We start from the raw sequence: 18235 nt of genomic DNA, 5'->3' as shown, positions 1-18235 counted from the left end.
AAATAAAATCTTTTAAAAAAACCTGAAAAATACAATACCTGGAATTAAAAAAAAAAATTAGACGGACTCAATAGCAGAATGGAGATACAGGAAGAGTCAGTGAACTTGAACTTGAAGATCAGTAAAAAGTATCCAATCTGGGATGCCTGGGTGGCTCAGTCAGTTAAGCATCTACTCTCGGCTCAGGTCCTTATCTCGGTCCTGAGATGGAGTCCCTCATTGGACTCCTTGCTAAGCGGGGAGCCGGCTTCTCCCTCTGCCTGCCACTCTCCCAGCTTGTGCTCTCTCTCTCTGACAAAAAAAAAATAAAATAAAATCTTTAAAAAAATAAAAAAAAATTTTTTTAAAAATTTAAAAAAAGTATCCAATCTGAAGAACAGAGGGGAAAAGGCTGAGAAAACAAAACAAAACAAAACCAGATCCTTAGCAAACTATGGGACAACAGCAAATGCTCTAAAATTTGTGTCATTGGGAGTTCCAGAAATTGAGGAGGGAGACTGATGCAGAAAAAAATATGTAAAAAAAAAAAAAAAGGCTAAAATTTGGCAGAAAACATAAATTTACAAGTTCAAGGAGCTCAGTAAACTCCAAACAGGATAAAAACAAATAAAATCATGCCCAGACACAACATCAAATTGTTTAAAAAAACAAACAAAATATTTTGAAAGCAGCCAAAGAAAAAGAACACGTTACAAATAGGGGAATAATGATTCAAGTGGTTGTGGATTTCCCATCAGAAACCTTAAAGATCAGAAGACAGGAAAGCAGTATGTTTAAAGAGCTGATAAAAATAATAATAATATAGTGCCAAGCTATAACATCAGTGGGAACATCATTTGTGAAATTAGGTGAAATAAAGACATTCTTAAATGAGGGAACATTAAGAAAATTCATTGCCAGCATCCTACTCTAAAAGAAATGCTAAAGAAATTTTTAAAGTGGGAGAGAAATGAAAGAAAGGGGAAACTTGGAACTTTAGAAAGTAAGAAAAAGCAACATAAATGGTAAATACTTGGGAAAATATGATACTATTTTTCCCTTCTGAAAGTATTTAAAATATGTATAACTTCAAAAAGTATTACATTGTTGGGGTGCCTGGGTGGCTCAGTGGGTTAAGCCGCTGCCTTCGGCTCAGGTCATGATCTCAGAGTCCTGGGATCGAGCCCCGCATCGGGCTCTCTGCTCAGCAGGGAGCCTGCTTCCTCCTCTCTCTGCCTGCCTCTCTGCCTGCTTGTGATCTCTCTGTCAATAAATAAAATCTTTAAAAAAAAAAAAAGTATTACATTGTCTGGTAGGGTTTTCATTATATGTAGATATAGTATGACAACAAAAGAATGAAGTGGGAGGTTTAAGTCTTATATATTGTACTTGAATTTGTCAGATACTAACTTTAAGTAAACTGTGACAACACAGGAATATATGCTGTAATACCCAGAGGAATCACTTTTTAAAAAGTATTTTTAAATACAAAAATATAATCACTTTTAAAATACAAAGAAATAAAGTTATTTAGCTTCATTAGACAGACGTCTAACACATAAATGAAAATGTAATACTAAAATACATTCTAATAGAAAACTGTTTCTCTACTCACAACACAACATCAAATGTGTAGGGTCTCCCCCCACCACATCAATTTTCCAGCTCTGGACACCAACTGGTATTTTTAGTCCAATTCTTTTTTTTTTTTTTTTAAGATTTTATTTATTTGAGAGAGAGAGAGACACACAGAGAGAGAGAGATCATGAGAGGAGAGAGGTCAGCAAGAGAAGCAGACTCCCCACTGAGCAGGGAGCCTGATGTGGGGCTCCATCCCGGGACTCCAGGATCATGACCTGAGCTGAAAGCAGTTGCTTAACCGACTGAGCCAACCAGACACCCCTTTTTGTCCAATTCTTGACATTATCTCTGGGTAGTTAGTGTCAGACTCCACAGGTTTAAGGGCTGAACCACTACTTTCAAATAACGGGTCCCCAGGGTACCCACATTCAGTCCAAGTTGGCTACAAAGTCCAAGGTTTCCATATACAACACACCCCCCTCCGCAATTTCAATAATTTGCTGGGTGGCTTATAAAACTCAGAAAAATGTTACTTGTGTATCCAGCTCTATTATAAAGGATATTATAAAGGATACAGATGAACAGCCAGTTGAAGACATACACAGGGCAAGATTTATGAGTCCCAAGTACAAGAGCTTCTGTTCCAGTGGAGTTGGGGTGTACTACCCTCTCAGCACCTGGATATGTTCACTGTGGGTATTCACAGTGCAGAGAAATAAAACCTGACTTGTATATACCTCCCTGAATGAGACTAATTGAAAAGCAAAGGAGGAGTGCCCGGAACACTGGGCCTCCTCTGAAGTTTCTTGGCTGAATGAGGTGGGATTCTTACTGCAGCTCATGGGTCTCATCCAGGGAGTAAATCCTTAAATGTAGGCTCCTGTAGTGGTCATGTACTTCACGAACTTCTTGCCTTGCACGTGCAGTGTGTTAATTAAACTCACAATAAAAGCAGAGAAAGAGTTTGGTTTGAGGCCTTTTGCCACTAGAGCGTCTGGCCCCTAAGCCTCCCCTTTCTCCTACTAAGGTGTTGGGAGTAACCCTTTCATTTGCCCTTTCAGGGTTTGCTGGCCAAACACAACTGTTCACTAACCCAGAAGCTCTCCAAACCCCCTAGTTTAGGGATTTTTATGGAGGTTTCCCCATATAAGCATGACGGATTCTTAATTCAGTCTCCAGCCCCTCTCCCCTCCCTGGAGGATGAGAGGGTAGGACTGAAATTCTAATTATGGTCTTCCTAGTAACCAGCCCCCATTCTACAGCTATCTAGCAGCCCACCAAGAGTCACCTCATTACAACAAAAGATGCTTCTAGCACCCCTGTCACTCAAAAAATGACAAGGGTTTTTTTTTTTTTTTAAGATTTTATTTAATTTTTTGACAGAGATCACAAGTAGGCAGAGGCAGGCAGAGAGAGAGAGAGGGAAGCAGGCTCTCCGCTGATCAGAGAGCCCGATGCGGGACTCGATCACAGGACCCTGAGATCATGACCTGAGCCGAAGGCAGTGGCTTAACCCACTGAGCCACCCAGGCGCCCCAATGACAAGGGTTTTAAGAGCTCTGTCAGGTACTAGAGACAAAAATCAAACAGATTATTTCTTACTATCTCACAATTTACATAATCCAAAGAAAACAGGATGGAGGGAATAGAAAAACAACACACAGAGAGGCCAACATAAAGCAAATAATAAAATGATAGACCTAAGCCTAACCTTATCAATAATTACATTCAATGTAAAGTGTCCTGGGAGGCCTGGATGGTTGGTTAAGCATCTGCCTTGGGCTAGGGTCATGATCTCAGGGTCCTGGAATTGAGGCCTGTGTCTAGCTCCCAGCTCAGTGGAAAATTTGTTTTTCCCTCTCCCTCTACCCCTCCTCCTGCATGTGGTCTGTCTCAAATAAATAAATAAATAAATAATCTTTTTTAAAAAATGTAAAGAGTTTTGGGGCGCCTGGGTGGCTCAGTGGGTTAAGCCGCTGCCTTTGGCTCAGGTCATGATCTCAGGGTCCTGGGATCGAGCCCTGCTTCGGGCTCTCTGCTCAGCAGGGAGCCTGCTTCCTCCTCTCTCTCTAACTGCCTCTCTGCCTGCTTGTGATCTCTCTCTCTGTCAAATAAATAAATAAATAAAATCTTTTTAAAAAATGTAAAGAGTTTTAACACACCAGATAAAAGGCAGATTTTCTCTATATTTTTAAAAAATTGCCCAACTGTATATTGTCTAAAGATATCTAAAGGGGTACTTGGCTGGCTCAGTGGGTTAAATGTCTGCCTTCAGCTCAGGTCATGATCCCAGGATCCTGGGATCAAGCCCTGCAGGGGGAGCCTGCTACTCCCCCTCCCTCTGCCTGCCTCTCCCCTTGCCTGTGCTCTAGCTATAAAAAATAAAATAAAATAAAAATCCATCAGAAATACAATGATATAGCTAGGTTAAGGGTAAAAGGACAGGAAAAGATATGCCATATAAACACTACTAAAAATTAATTTGTAATAGTCATATTAATATCAGGCTTCATAGATTTCAAAACAAGGAAAATTACTGTGTACAAGTAACAGTGAAAATAATTTACAGAAACCTTGGGGACTTATGGGATACTATAAAAAAGTCCAACAGTCATGTCACTGGTGTCCCAGGAGAAAAAGAGCATAAGACATGAACTAAAAAAATTTTTGAAGAAATAATAGCTAAACATTTCCCAAATTTGGTGAAAGACATAAATTACATGATCAAGGTAATTTTTTTTTAAGATTATTTATTTATTTGACAGAGAGAAATCACAAGCAGGCAGAGAGGCAGGCAGAGAGAGAGGAGGAAGCAGGCTCCCCGCTGAGCAGAAAGCCCGATGTGGGGCTTGAACCCAGGACCAGGGATCATGACCTGAGCCGAAGGCAGCGGCTTAACCCACTGAGCCACCCAGGCGCCCCAATCAAGGTAATTTTTTAAAAAAGGTTTTATTTATTTATTTGACAGACAGAGATCATAGGTAGGCAGAGAGGCAGGCAGAGAGGGAGGGGGAAGCCGGCTCCCTGCGGAGCAGAGAGCCTGATGTGGAGCTCGATCCCAGGACCCTGAGATCATGACCTGAGCTGAAGGCAGAGGCTTAACCCACTGAGCCACTCAGGCGCCCCTCAAGGTAATTTTTTATAAAGCTTTTATATATTTGAGAGAGAGAACACGAGTGGGGGGAGGGGCAGAAGGACAGGGGAAAGCAGGCTCCCCACCCAGCAGGGAGCCCACCAGAGGATTCCAGGAGCCTGAGATCATAACCTGAGCTGAAGGCATACGTTTAACTGACTGAGCCACCCAGGCACCCCTCAAGGTAATTTTCTTGACAAACAACTAAATTCAAAGAAAATCATATCCAGCCATATTGTAACTATAATATGGCATTGAAAAAAATAAAGGCATTGGAAAAAAAACTGAAAGCAGTCAGACAAGAATAGCACAGTGTATGTAGGGGAGCAATAAATCAAACTGTTGTGAACTTCTCATAAGAAAAAAAAAAAATAGAGCCCAGAAGGCAAGGAAACAATATTCTGAAAGTGATATTAAAAAAGAACTGCCAGGGGACTCCTGGGTGGCTCAGTTGGTCAAGCATCTGCCTTTCACTAAGGTCATGATCTCAGGGTCCCAGGATGAGGCCCTAGGTCATGCTCCCTGTCTACTTCTCCCTCTTCTTCTGCTGCTCCCATTTGTGCTCTCTCTCAAATAAAAAATCTTAAATAAAATAAAATTAAAATTAAAAAAGAACTGCCCATTGGGCACCTGGGTGGCTCAGTTGGTTAAGTGTCTGATTGGTGATTTTGGCTCATCTCCTGGGTCATGATCTCAAGGGTTCTGAGATCAAGCCCTGCTTCAGGCTCTGCACGCAGCAGGGAGTCTGATTGATATTCACTCTCTTTCTCTCCCTCTGCCTCTCCCCACCCCTTTCAAATAAATAAATATTTTAAAAAAGAACTGCCAATCATTAATTCTCTATACAGTGGAAATATCCTTTAGGAATTAAGGTGAAATAAAGATGTTCTTGGAGAATATCTTTGGTGAATTTTCTTCTTGGAAGGAAAAGGAAGAGAATTCATTCCCAATATTCCTACTTTGAAGGAAATGCTCATGTTCATCAGGATGAAGAAAAATAAATGGGAAACTTGGAACTTAAGAAATAAAAGATGACCATACCATTAGGGCAAATAATACATTATATGTTAATAATAAAAAAAAAGATGACTAACAAGATTGGTACATGTTAGGATAAATATAAAAACATCATTCATCCTTTGGGCACGTGGGTGGCTCAGTTGGTTAAAAGACTCCCTTCCGCTCAGGATCAAGTACTGCATCAGACTCCCATCTCCACGGGGAGTCTGTTTCTCCCTTTGACCTTCTCCCCTCTCATGCGCTCTCTCAAATGGATAAATAAAGTCTTCTTAAAAAAAAAAAACATTATTCATCCCTTTAAGAGTTGTCAGTGTATATAGGTATAACATTAAACATAGAGAAGATTTTATTTTATTTATTTAAAGATTTTATTCATTTATTTGACAGAGGGAGATCACAAGTAGGCAGAGAGGCAGGCAGAGAAGTGGGGAGAGCAGGCTCCCCGCTGAGCAGAGAGCCTGATGCGGGGCTCGATCCCGAGATGATCCTCAGATCATGAGCTGAGCCGAAGGTAGAGGCTTTAACCCACTGAGCCACCCAGGTGCCCCTAGAGAAGATTTTAAAAGGACTTTATGGTTGTGAAGCTTACATTTTACTTAAGTAGTAAAATCTCAACTCTACATGGACTGGGAGAACTTAGATACCTATACAGATCTTCCTTGACTTGTGATGGGTTTACATTCAGGTAATCTCATCGTAAATTGAAAACATCATTAGGCAAAAATGCATTTAATACACATAACCTTATCAAACATCACAGCTTGGCTTAGCCTACCTTAAAGATGCTCAGAACAATTACACTTAGGCAAAATAATCAAAACACAAGCCTTTTTTTTTTTTAAGATTTTATTTATTTGACAGAGAGAGAGATCACAAATAGGCAGAGAGGCAGGCCGAGAGAGGGGGAAGCAGGCTCCCCGCCAAGCAGAGAGCCGGATGCAGAACTCAATCCCAGGACCCCGAGATCATGACCCAAGAGGCAGAGGCTTTAACCCACTGAGCCACCCAGGTGCCCCAACACAAGCCTATTTTTATAACATGTTGAATATCTCATAATTTGTTGAATACTGTCCTGAAACTGAAAAACAGAATGGTCGTATAGGTATGGAATAGTTTCAAGTGAATTGGTCGATTACCCTCATGGCCAACCGGGATCTGTGGCTCACTGCTGCTGCTAAAATCTAACCTCGATAAACTCTGGGTTGAACAGTTTTTTCTTTCGTCGTTTGAAAAATGTTGTGCCATTTTCTCCCTGATCTCTGGTGAGATACCTGCTGTCATTCAAATTGTTTTCCTTCTATAAGTAAGGTGTCATTTCTCTCGCTGCTTTCAAGATTTTTTTCTTTATATTTAGCTTCCAGAAATTTGATTATAATGTGTCTTGGCTTGGATTTCTTTCTTTTCTTTCTTTCTTTCGTTTTTTTTTAACTGTTTGGGTTTTGCTCAGCTTCTTGAATCTGTAGGTTATAGATGTCTTTTGCCATATTTGGGGATTTTTCAGCCATTATTTTTTCAGCTACTTATTTAGCCCTACCTTCTTTTTCTCCTTCTGTGGGACTCTTGTGACAGGAATATTATATTTTTTTCTTATAATCTCACAGGTCTCTAAGGCTCTATTTTGTTTATCTGAGGTCTTGTTTTCAATCTAGTTTCTGTTGTCAGACTGAATAATCTGTCTTCAAATTTAATGAATCTTAAAAAAAATTTAATAAATCTTTCCTCTGTACCTTCCATACTGCTGTTGAGCCCATTCACTGTTTTCTTTTTTTAATATTATTTATTGTATGTTTCAATTCTAAAATCTCCATTTAGTTCTCTTTATGTCTTCCATTTCTTGCTGAAATTTACTTTCTGTCTTTCATTTGTTTCAAGTGTTTTTGTAATTGCTAATTAGGGCCTATTAATAATGGCTGCTTTAAAAGCTTTGTCAGAGGGGCACCTGGGTGGCTCAGTGGGTTAAAGCCTCTGCCTTCAGCTCAGGTCATGATCCCAGGGTCCTGAGATCAAGCCCCGCATCGGGCTCTCTGCTCAGCAGGGAGCCTGCTTCCCTTCCTCTCTCTCTCTGCCTGCCTCTCTGCCTACTTGTGATCTCTCTGTCAAATTTAAAAAAAAAAAAAAAAAAATCTTAAAAAAAAAAACTTTCAGTTTTAGCTGGCTTCCTCTGACATGGTTATGGCTGAAAGAGCGGATACCACATCTCTGCCAAATGTGGGTAGAAGTCCAGATTCTCCACTCAGGTTTCTTTGATACCTGAGAAGGGGCAGACCTCCTAGTTATGGCTGAACAGGGATCAAGGTTCCAGCTCCCCATTAGGCATCCACTGGTAGCCTCCCTGGCTGGGACAAATTGGACTGCATCATTACTGGTTCCCAGGTGGTCTCTACTGACACTATAGTGATGTGTGTGGCCTCATTAACACTGGGCAGTGGTGAAACTCCTGACTTCCCTATAGGCCTCTCTGACATGACCCAGTAGGAAGATTGAGTGTGGGTACCTCAATTACTGCTGTGTGGGGGGTAGAAGTTTCACCTGTCCAAATGGTTTACACTGACACCACAGAAGGGAGGGGTACAGTCTCACACGCGGTGTGGGTTGTATCCTTTTCTAACACCACCTCCGTGAAGGGAAGGTAGGGTTGGAGTACCTTTTTATAGCCTGGCAAGCGTGGAAATCTACACTACCCATGCAGTGCTTGCTGCTATAGGCAGAGTCTATTTTTTCCTGCGGTGTTTTCCTAGAGTAAAACGGTCACTATATAAAAGTTTCCTGTCTTACTAAGCTGCTGCTTTCCTTGTTCTTTGGTTAGAAAGCAGGCTTTTTCTGGGGCTTTTTTACTATGTCTCTACCAATAGGCATTTCAGAGTTGGCAGCTTCTTCAGCTCCAAGTGTGGGACATAGGAGGCAAAAACAAATAAAAACACCAAAAAAAAAAAAAAAAAAAAAAAAAAAAAACCAAGAATCTCACCACCATGTTATTCCTTAAATGCTATGGTCCCAACCCTGTGTCGTCTTCTTTCCACTTTCAAAATCTTATGTTTGTTTTCTGTAAACATCCAGGGTTTTTATTTGAATTTAGGAGAAATAGGGAAAGTACCTCTACTCGATCCTCCCCGAGGCAGGGAATCTTCCTTTTGTGCTTCAATAATTACTTCCACCTTGTGCATCTGTCCTTTTCTTGACCTTTTAAATGTCTATTGTAGAGGATATCCTAGGTCTGTTCTTATATTTTTCCCTTTCATAATTTCAATGTCACTTTTCTTGGTCTTGTGATAACTTATCAAGCTGTTAAGCTGATTTGGTCTCTGACTATCCTTTATGCTAATTATAGTTCTTCAGTCAGATTGCTTCATTTTATTGGTCTCAGTTTGTTCAACTTTTTTTTTTTAAGATTTTATTTATTTGACAGAGAGAGAGAGAGATCACAAGTGGGCAGAGAGGCAGGCAGAGAGAGGAAGGGGAAGCAGCCTCCCTGCTGAGAGAGCCTGATGCAGGCCACTATCTCAGGACCCTGGGATTATGACCTGAACCAAAGGCAGAGGCTTTAACCCACTGAGACACCCAGGTGCCCAGTTTGTTCACTTATAAAATAAAGGGGTTGGAAAAAAATAAAACAAAGGGGTTGGAATAGCCTTGAGCTTCCCTTTCATGTCTAAAGATGCTCTATTACAATAATGGTTTAAGAACTAATGGTTAGGTGTGCCTGGGTGGCTCAGTCATTAAGCATCTGCCTTCGGCTCAGGTCATGAACCCAGGACACTGGGATTGAGCCCCACATCAGGCTCCCTGGTTGGCAGGAAGCCTGCTTCTCCCTCTCCAGCTTCCCCTGCCTGTGTTCCCTTTCTTGTTGTCTCTGTCAAATAAATAAATAAAACATTTTAAAAATTTTTTAAAAAGAACTAATGGAGGGGCGCCTGGGTGGCTCAGTGGGTTAAGCCGCTGCCTTCGGCTCAGGTCATGATCCCAGGTCCTGGGTTCGAGCCCCACATCGGGCTTTCTGCTCAGCAGGGAGCCTGCTTCCTCCTCTCTCTCTGCCTGCCTCTCTGCTTACTTGTGATTTCTCTCTAAAAAAATAAATAAATAAATAAATAAAAAATAAAAAGAACTAATGGTTTGGGCGCCTGGGTGGCTCAGTTGATTAAAATACTGCCTTCGGCTCAGGTCATGATCCTGGAGTCCCGGGATCAAGTCCCACATTGGGTTCCCTGCTTGGCAGGTAGTCTGCTTCTCCCTCTGACCTCTCCCCTTTAATTCTCTCTCTCAAATAAATAAATAAAACTTAAAAAAATAAAAAAGAACTAATGGTTAATTACTAGCTATGTAAATTCCTATTTCCTCATCTGTAAAATGGAAACGAGTGACCACACTTCATAGACTTGATACATTGTAAATTTTTAGAACAGTGGTTGGCAAATATTAAAGACTCAATTACTGATTAAAGAAAAAAGACTCAATTACTGGTAGTTACTATTCAGAAACCTATGATGTCTAAGTGTACAAAGGCAGGAATAGTAAAGGCTCAACTCTACCTTTGATGATGAATACATTTTCAGAGCTGGTAATTAAGAATTATAGTGGATGGACATTCCAAGCAGAGGAAAGGGTATAAGAAAAGTCGGTAATCTGGAAAAGTGCAAAGCAAGATCTGGGACCATCAGCAACCTACTTTTAGTTAATATATAAAGCACATGCTTTAAATTGTGCTAAGTAAAACTAGAAAAGTAGAGAGTGAACAAAACGTGAAAGAACCTGAATATTGATATAAGGAATTCAGACTGCTCTTGATAAGAATTGAAGAATTAGGGATAGCTGGGTGGTTCTGTTGGTTAAACATCTGCCTTCGGCTCAGGTCATGATTCAAGGGTCCTGGCATCAAGTCTTGCATCAGGCTCCTTGCTCGGCGGGGAGCCTGCTTCTCTGCCTGCCTGCCACTTCCCCTGCTTGTGCTCTCTGACAAATAAATAAAATCTTAAAAAAAAAAAATTGAAGAATTATAAACATTTATTCTAAAAAAAAATTAAAAAAAAAAGAAAACATTTATTCTTTGTATGGCAATGAGATAACCAAAGCCATTTGGTTTTTACATTTCTCTGGGAGATACATGGAGATTGCATTTACCAATGACCACATCCTATATGGCTCTACCATCTTAAAAACTTCGAGGGAAACCTGGGTGGCTCAGTCAGTTAAGTATCTGACTCTTGGTTTTGCTGCAGGTCATGAGATCAGGGTCCTGGGATAAGGCCCCCTGAGGGGCTCTGTGCTCCATGCTCAGTGGGGAGTCTGCTTCCCCACCCCGTCTGCTCTTCCCCCCAGCTCGAGTAGTCTAAAATAAAAAAATCTTTCTTAAAAAAAGATTTTATCGGGCGCCTGGGTGGCTCAGTGGGTTGGGCCGCTGCCTTCGGCTCAGGTCATGATCTCAGGGTCCTGGGATTGAGTCCCGAGTCGGACTCTCTGCTCGGCAGGGAGCCTGCTTCCCTTCCTCTCTCTCTGCCTGCCTCTCTGCCTACTTGTGATCTCTGTCTGTCAAATAAATAAATTTAAAAAATCTTTAAAAAAAAAAAAGATTTTATCTATTTATCTGACAGAGAGAGAGAGACAGTGAGAGAGAGAACACAAGCAGGGGGAGTAGGAGAGGGAGGAAGCTTCCGGCTTAGCAGGGAGCCCGATCTGGGTGGGGGTCAATCCCAGGACACCAGGATCATGACCCAAGCTGAAGGCAGACACCTAATGACTGAGCCACCCAGGTGCCCCTAAAATAAATAAATATTAAAAAACAACAACAACGGGTCCTGAGATCGAGCCCTCCATCGGGCTCTCTGCTGGGCAGGAGGCCTGCTTCTCCCTCTCCCACTCTCCCTGCTTGTGTTTCCTCTCTCACTGTGTCTCTCTCTGCCAAATAAATAAAATCTTTAAAAATGACAACTTAGCTCTTCTGCCCTTTCCTTCCTAGATTATGTGTCTGGCACAACTCCATCAATTACCTCAGTAACCCAGACAACCAGACATTTAACCATTTACATTTAAAAGAAGTTAGGAAAAATCAAAACTGGTTCTGGTTCCAGGTAAAAAAGATGGATGTGACTGTCTGCAGTGGTTCAGAGACCTTACATAAGAAAGCCAACCAAACAGAACTGTGAAGACCCCACAGCCCCACTTTTCAGACCTGTCAGCATAGCCACTGGGGTCAACCATCCTAACTCACATTTCCCCTCTACTTCTGTCTGGGCCTGTCATTTCATTTTGCTCTTAAAATTGCCAACCATAATGCAAACATTGCATATGTGCTAAACCTCAACACTAAAAGGTCTAGCTCCACTTTTTGCCTTAACTTAGCCACACTTTGCCCAAGGATTTCTCTTCCCCTGTCGTCCACTAGAGTTGATGTTGCTCATTCTCCATGCCTCACATCCTATGGATCCCAGATATCACTGTTTTGTTGCTTACACATTTGTATCCCTCATCCTCACAATGGAATTCCTTCAGTGAGAGCTATGTCCTATGGTAATACCCCTTCCTATATTTTGAAATACTGTAATGTTCAAAACTCATTCTGGGAATATAGATTTGAGGAAAAATTCAAGGATCAAAAAAAAAATTCTTTTTTTAAAGAAACTAGTGCCTTCCAGCTAGATTTACTCAAACTTATGCTGGCAATTTTAAGAACTTCTGTATCTAAGCTTATTTTCACAGAAACTGCTGTTTCAGTTAGTTTTCCTGGTTTCCAGGTTGTGGGTTGGATTACGTCTCCAAAAAGCTGTATTTAAGTCCTAACTAACTCTAGTATCCATGAAAGTGACTTTATTTGGAAACAGGGTCTTTGCAAATGCAGTAAAGTTGAGATCATACTGCATCTGGATAAGCCCTAAATCCAATAATTCATGTCCTTAGAAAGAGAGCGGTATGCAGACACAGAGGAGACAAGGGGAAGGGGACCATGCAACCACAAAACCAGGAATGCCACAAGGGGGCCACAAGAAGCAAGGAAGCATTCTTCCCTACAGCCTCTAGAGCGAGCATGGCCCAGATCACACCTACTGCTTTTGAACGTCTAGCCTCCAGAATGGGGAGAGAATAGCAAAATACCACAAACTTGATGGCTTCTTTTAAATTTTGTGGTATTTTGCTCTGGCAGCCCTAGAATACAAACACTCCTCATTCACTGAAAACCTTTACATACGTTTTTTTAAATTTCCTCTATCTTTAGTTCATCATCATCTGCATGGAAAACTTGCCCAATTGGCCAATCCTCTTCTAACATGTATTTTCACAGTGGTAAAGAACAGTGAAAAATGAGAACATATCACATGGATTACAAACGTAAGTTAAAAAGGGAAATTATATATCAGTTCCATTTACGTAATCAGATTTGAAAGCTTAAAAAGTACCAAACTTATTCCAGTAGAACGCCAAGTTGGCCAAACAAGAATTCTACAAGGAACTCAATAAATGGACTTTTATTACACATGTACATTTTTAAAATTTATTTATTTGACAGACACAGATCACAAGTAGGCAGTGAGGCAGGCAGAGAGAGAGAGGGAGGGGAAGCAGGCTCCCTGTTGAGCAGAGAGCCGGATGTGGGGCTAGATCCCAGGATGCTGGGATCATGACCTGAGCGGAAGGCAGAGGCTTTAACCCACTGAGCCACCCAGGCGCCCACATATGTACATTTTTTTTTTAAATGGGGGTTGGGGAGGGACACCTGGGTGGCTTAGTAGGTTAAGCATTTGCCTTCGGCTCAGGTAATGATCCAAGGGTCCTGGGATCGAATCCTGCACTGGACTCCCTGTTCAGCAGGGAGCCTGCGTCTCCCATTGTCTGTCACTCCCTCTGCTTGTGCTGAGAAATAAAATCTTCAAAAAAAAATTAAAATGTGGGGGAAGTTAAAAAAAACAAAAACACCCAAACTAATCTAGCTACTCAGGATTATCTCTCTTAATATGTGCTAACCACCCTTATTTTAATCTGAGTATGCTCAGAAAGTGTACCTTGCATAGAAATGGTTATTTCAGATCTTGTATTATTGGTTTCCCTACCATACTGTAGGCAATTGCCCATTTTTACTACACTGTAAAAACATGTAAGAGCAGTGGAATAAGTGACCTGAGGGCAATAAAAGGTATGTGCATGTGGCTTTCCCACCCCACTCTCTGCATCTTTGGCACTCCTGAGTTAGGAGAAAGAAAGAAACAAGAGATAGTCCTGCCTGAAGGTACATTACGTGAAAAGTTCTCAAAACCAGTCTAAGTCTTCCAACTTACACACAGCCCAATTAGAAGGCCAGGTCTGAATGGTTTATCCCTAATTGATAGGTGAGGAAACTGAGTAAAAATGCCAGGTCAGTGCCTTGACACAATTTGGGAACCAACACCGATCTCTTCCAAAGACCTACCTCTATCTCTTCTTTTTAGACACTAAAGAATAAGGAATTTTAAAGACTTTTTTTTTTTTGGACAGAGATCACAAGTAGGCAGAGAGGCAGGGAGAGAGAGAGAGGAGGAAGCAGGCTCCCCACCAAGCAGAGAGCCCGACGCGGGGCTCAATCCCAGGACCCCGGTACCATGACCTGAGCCAAAGGCAGAGGCCTTAACCCACTGAGCCACCCAGACACCCCAAGAATAAGTAATTTTAAAATGATAGGAATGATCATGAGTTTAAACTGAATTGGATTTGCTCCTGTTTTAAAATATCTGGTAAAAGGGCGTCTGGGGGGCTCAGTTGGTTAAACATATGCCTTCAGTTCAGATCATGATCCCAGGGTCCTGGATTCAAGACCCATGTTGAGCTCCCTGCTCGGTGGAGAGTCTGCTTCTTCCTCCCCCTGCTCATGTATGTGCTCGCTCTCTCTCTCTCTCCCTCTCAAATAAATAAAATCTTAAAAAAGTACATCTGGTGTATTTGTCAAATTTGCGTAGTTCGCTTTACTTGAAGAGCATACATTAGAGGTGCTTGGGTGGCTCAGCTGGTTAAGCTGATTCTTAGTTAAGCTACTGATTCTTGATTTCAGCTCAGGTCATGATGCCAGGGTTATGAAACCAAGCCCCACATTGGGCTTTGCCTGCTTGGGATTCTCTCTCCCTCTGTTCCCCCCTCCCACCTTCTCCCCATCACCCCTACCCCCCTGCGGCTTGCACTGCCTCCAAAGGAAAACAAAAAACAATAAACAAAAACCAAGATTAGAATCATTTATTTTACCCTCCTTGTGAATTCAAATTTTTTCCATTCTCTATAACATTATCTCTATTGATGTGTTTGAAAGACTGTTTTGTTCTTTTATGCTATGTGCCTAGTACACCTTCTTCTGTATTTTTCACCTGTGTCCTTCTCTTTTTAGATGGGACTCTGTTAAGTAGCTGCTTTAAGCAAAAAACCAAAACCAAACCAAACCAAACCAAAAACCCCACCCTTTCACAATCTTTTTTCCTTTTTTTTTTTTTAAAGATTTTATTTATTTAATTGACAGAGATCACAGGTAGGCAGAGAGGCAGGCAGAGAGAGAGGAGGAAGCAGGCTCCCTGCTGAGCGGAGAGCCCGATGTGGGGCTCTATCCCAGGACCCTGGGATCATGACCTGAGCCGAAGGCAGAGGCTTTAACCCACTGAGCCACCCAGGCGCGCCCCCCCCCCTTCACAATCTTTGATCCTAACTGAAAAGTTCAGCCCATTTACACTTATTGGGATTAATGATGCATTTGGATTTCAGGTATTCATTGTGGTTTCTACTTACCTTCCCCTCCCCACCTCCCACATTCCTGCCTTTCTTTGGGTTGGTTCTGTTCCCACTCCCATTTTCTTCTAGTTTAGAAGTTCTCTTTCCCTGCTTCCTCTCCCTCTCTTAGTGGTTACCCTGGTTACTTTAACATGGACACTTAAAGCAGTATATATGCCATTCTCTTGAAATAGAAGGATGTTAAAATGCTTTAACCTAATAACCTGCTCACAAAATTTGCTTCTCAAAACTTTATTTTTAAATTAAATTAAAAAAAATTTTAAGTAGGCATGCCCAGCATGGAGCCAAACACAGAGCTTGAATTCATGACTTTGAGATTAAGACCTGAGCTGAAATCAAGTGTCAGATGCTTACATGACTAAGACACCCAGGTGTCCTTTTAAGATTTTATTTATTTTAGAGAGAGATGGCACAAGAAGTTGGGGGGCAGGAGAAAATCTCAAGTAGGATCCACACTGAGCACAGAGCTTGACACGGGACTGGATCTAACAATGCTGAGACCATGACCTGAGCCAAAACCAGTCGGACACCTAACTGACTAGCCACCCAGGCTCTCTCTTTGAATTTTTTTTTTTTTAAAGATTTTATTTATTTATTTATTTGACAGACAGAGATCACAAGCAGGCAGAGAGGCAGGCAGAGAGAGAGGAGGAAGCAGGCTCCCCACTGAGCAGAGAGCCCGATGCGGGGCTCGATCCCAGGACCCTGAGATCATGACCTGAGCCGAAGGCAGCGGCTTAACCCACTGAGCCACCCAGGCGCCCCACTTTGAATTTTTTTTTTATTAAGATTTTATTTATTGGGTGCCTGGGTGGCTCAGTGGGTTAAGCCGCTGCCTTCGGCTCGGGTCATGATCTCAGGGTCCTGGGATCGAGCCCCGCATCGGGCTCTCTGCTCAGCGGGGAGCCTGCTTCCCTCTCTTTCTCTGCCTGCCTCTCCATCTGCTTGTGATCTCTGTCAAATAAATAAATAAAATCTTAAAAAAAAAAAAGATTTTATTTATTTGAGAAAGAAAGATAGAGCAGGAGCAGGGCGAGGGAAGCGTTGGGCAGAGAGAAAAGGAGAAGCACAGGGAGCCCAACGCAGGACTTGAACCTAGGACTCTGGGATCATGACCCAAGCTGAAGTCAGGCTCTCAACCAACTTAGCCACCCAGGCACCCCTAATTTTATTCTTAAGTAAACTCTACACCCAACATCCACCCACTCACAACCCTGAGATCAAGAGTCACATGATCAGGACACCTGGGTGACAAAGTAGGTTTAAGGATCGACTCTTTGATTTCAGCTCAGGTCATAATCTCAGGGTCCTGAAGCTGAGCCCAGCTTCAGGCTCTACACTCAGAGGGGAATCTGCCTGAGAATTCTCTCTCCCTCCCTCTGGCCCTCCCCCTGCTCTCTCTCAAATTAATCTTAAAAAAAAAAAAAAAAAAGTCACATGAATGAGTCAGCCAGGTGCCCCAGCTTCTCAAAATTTTAGTTCTTTTGTTAACTCCACAAAATGGACATTACCATTGTTGCATAGTGACTATTCCTTAAAACATTTATGTTGAAAATTTTTTGCACAAATATTTAACCCTTAGCTTATTTTGTCTAGTCTCTAATATTTTCTTGTTTTCACATATCAACCTATTTTCTACAAGATTCCTGATGTAGGGGGCGCCTGGGTGGTTCAGTGGGTTAAAGCCTCTGCCTTCAGCTCAGGTCATGATTTCAGGGTCCTGGGATCTAGTTCCTCATTAGGCTCTCAGCTCAGCAGGGAGCCTACTTCCTCCTCTCTCTCTGCCTGCTCCTCTGCCTACTTATGATCTCTGCCAAATAAATAAATAAAATCTTAAAAAAAAAAAAGATTCCTGATGTAGCAGTGTCAAGAACTACCTTGGCTCCATGTTAAATAATTCTAAACAGCTAATGAAGATTTGCCCTAAATTTCGCTCCTCCAACCGTCTGCATTTTATCTCTTAGTTCTGCAGAATACTCTCATTATATAGAACTTTCATTCAGTGATGAACTCTCATAATTCCCTTTCACTTAGCAGGTTATCTGAGTAAGTTTCTCAAATGTGTTAACATCCGAAATCATTGGAGAAAAAGTCATCATTACTATGTTCTTGGTAGGTTTTATGCAGTTCAAACTGGATGCATCTTAGGGATGTATGAAATGAGGATAGTTTGATGAGGAAAAGGGGATTTTTTTTTAAAGATTTATTTATTTATTTATTTGACAGAGAGAGATCACAAGTAGACAGAGAGGCAGGCAGAGAGAGAGAGAGGGAAGCAGGCTCCCTGCTGAGCAGAGAGCCCAATGCGGGACTCGATCCCAGGACCCTGAGATCATGATCTGAGCCGAAGGCAGCGGCTTAACCCACTGAGCCACCCAGGCGCCTGGAAAAGGGGATTTTTAATGCAAAATTTTAAGAGCCTTCATTTTATTGGGGACCCATGAGCATGCTTCAACTCTTAAGTATAACATACCTCCTTTTATTTTACAAATCCCAGCTTCATTCTATCTCTGACAGTTCATTGAGAAAATAGAATTAATCAGATAAGAACTCCTTTTATTCTCCCCAGTTTCAGACGTGCTTGCACTGATGCTTATATTCTCTCTTCCTTCCTGTTCAGATAAAATAATAAGCCAGTTCCTATCAACCACCAACTGGGTCATCTACACAACAGCTCATCTTCTCTTAGCCTCCAAAGTATTTTGTCCTGAAGTTACCTTACTGGGCCATTGCCATCAGTTTGCAATATACTCTACATATTCTATCTTTAAAAACAAACCAAAGGGGGCGCCT

The sequence above is a fragment of the Lutra lutra genome, chromosome 17 (assembly GCF_902655055.1).
Source record: "Lutra lutra chromosome 17, mLutLut1.2, whole genome shotgun sequence".
In the NCBI taxonomy this organism is placed as follows: Eukaryota; Metazoa; Chordata; class Mammalia; order Carnivora; family Mustelidae; genus Lutra; species Lutra lutra.
Note: the sequence above shows the minus strand (reverse complement) of the source record.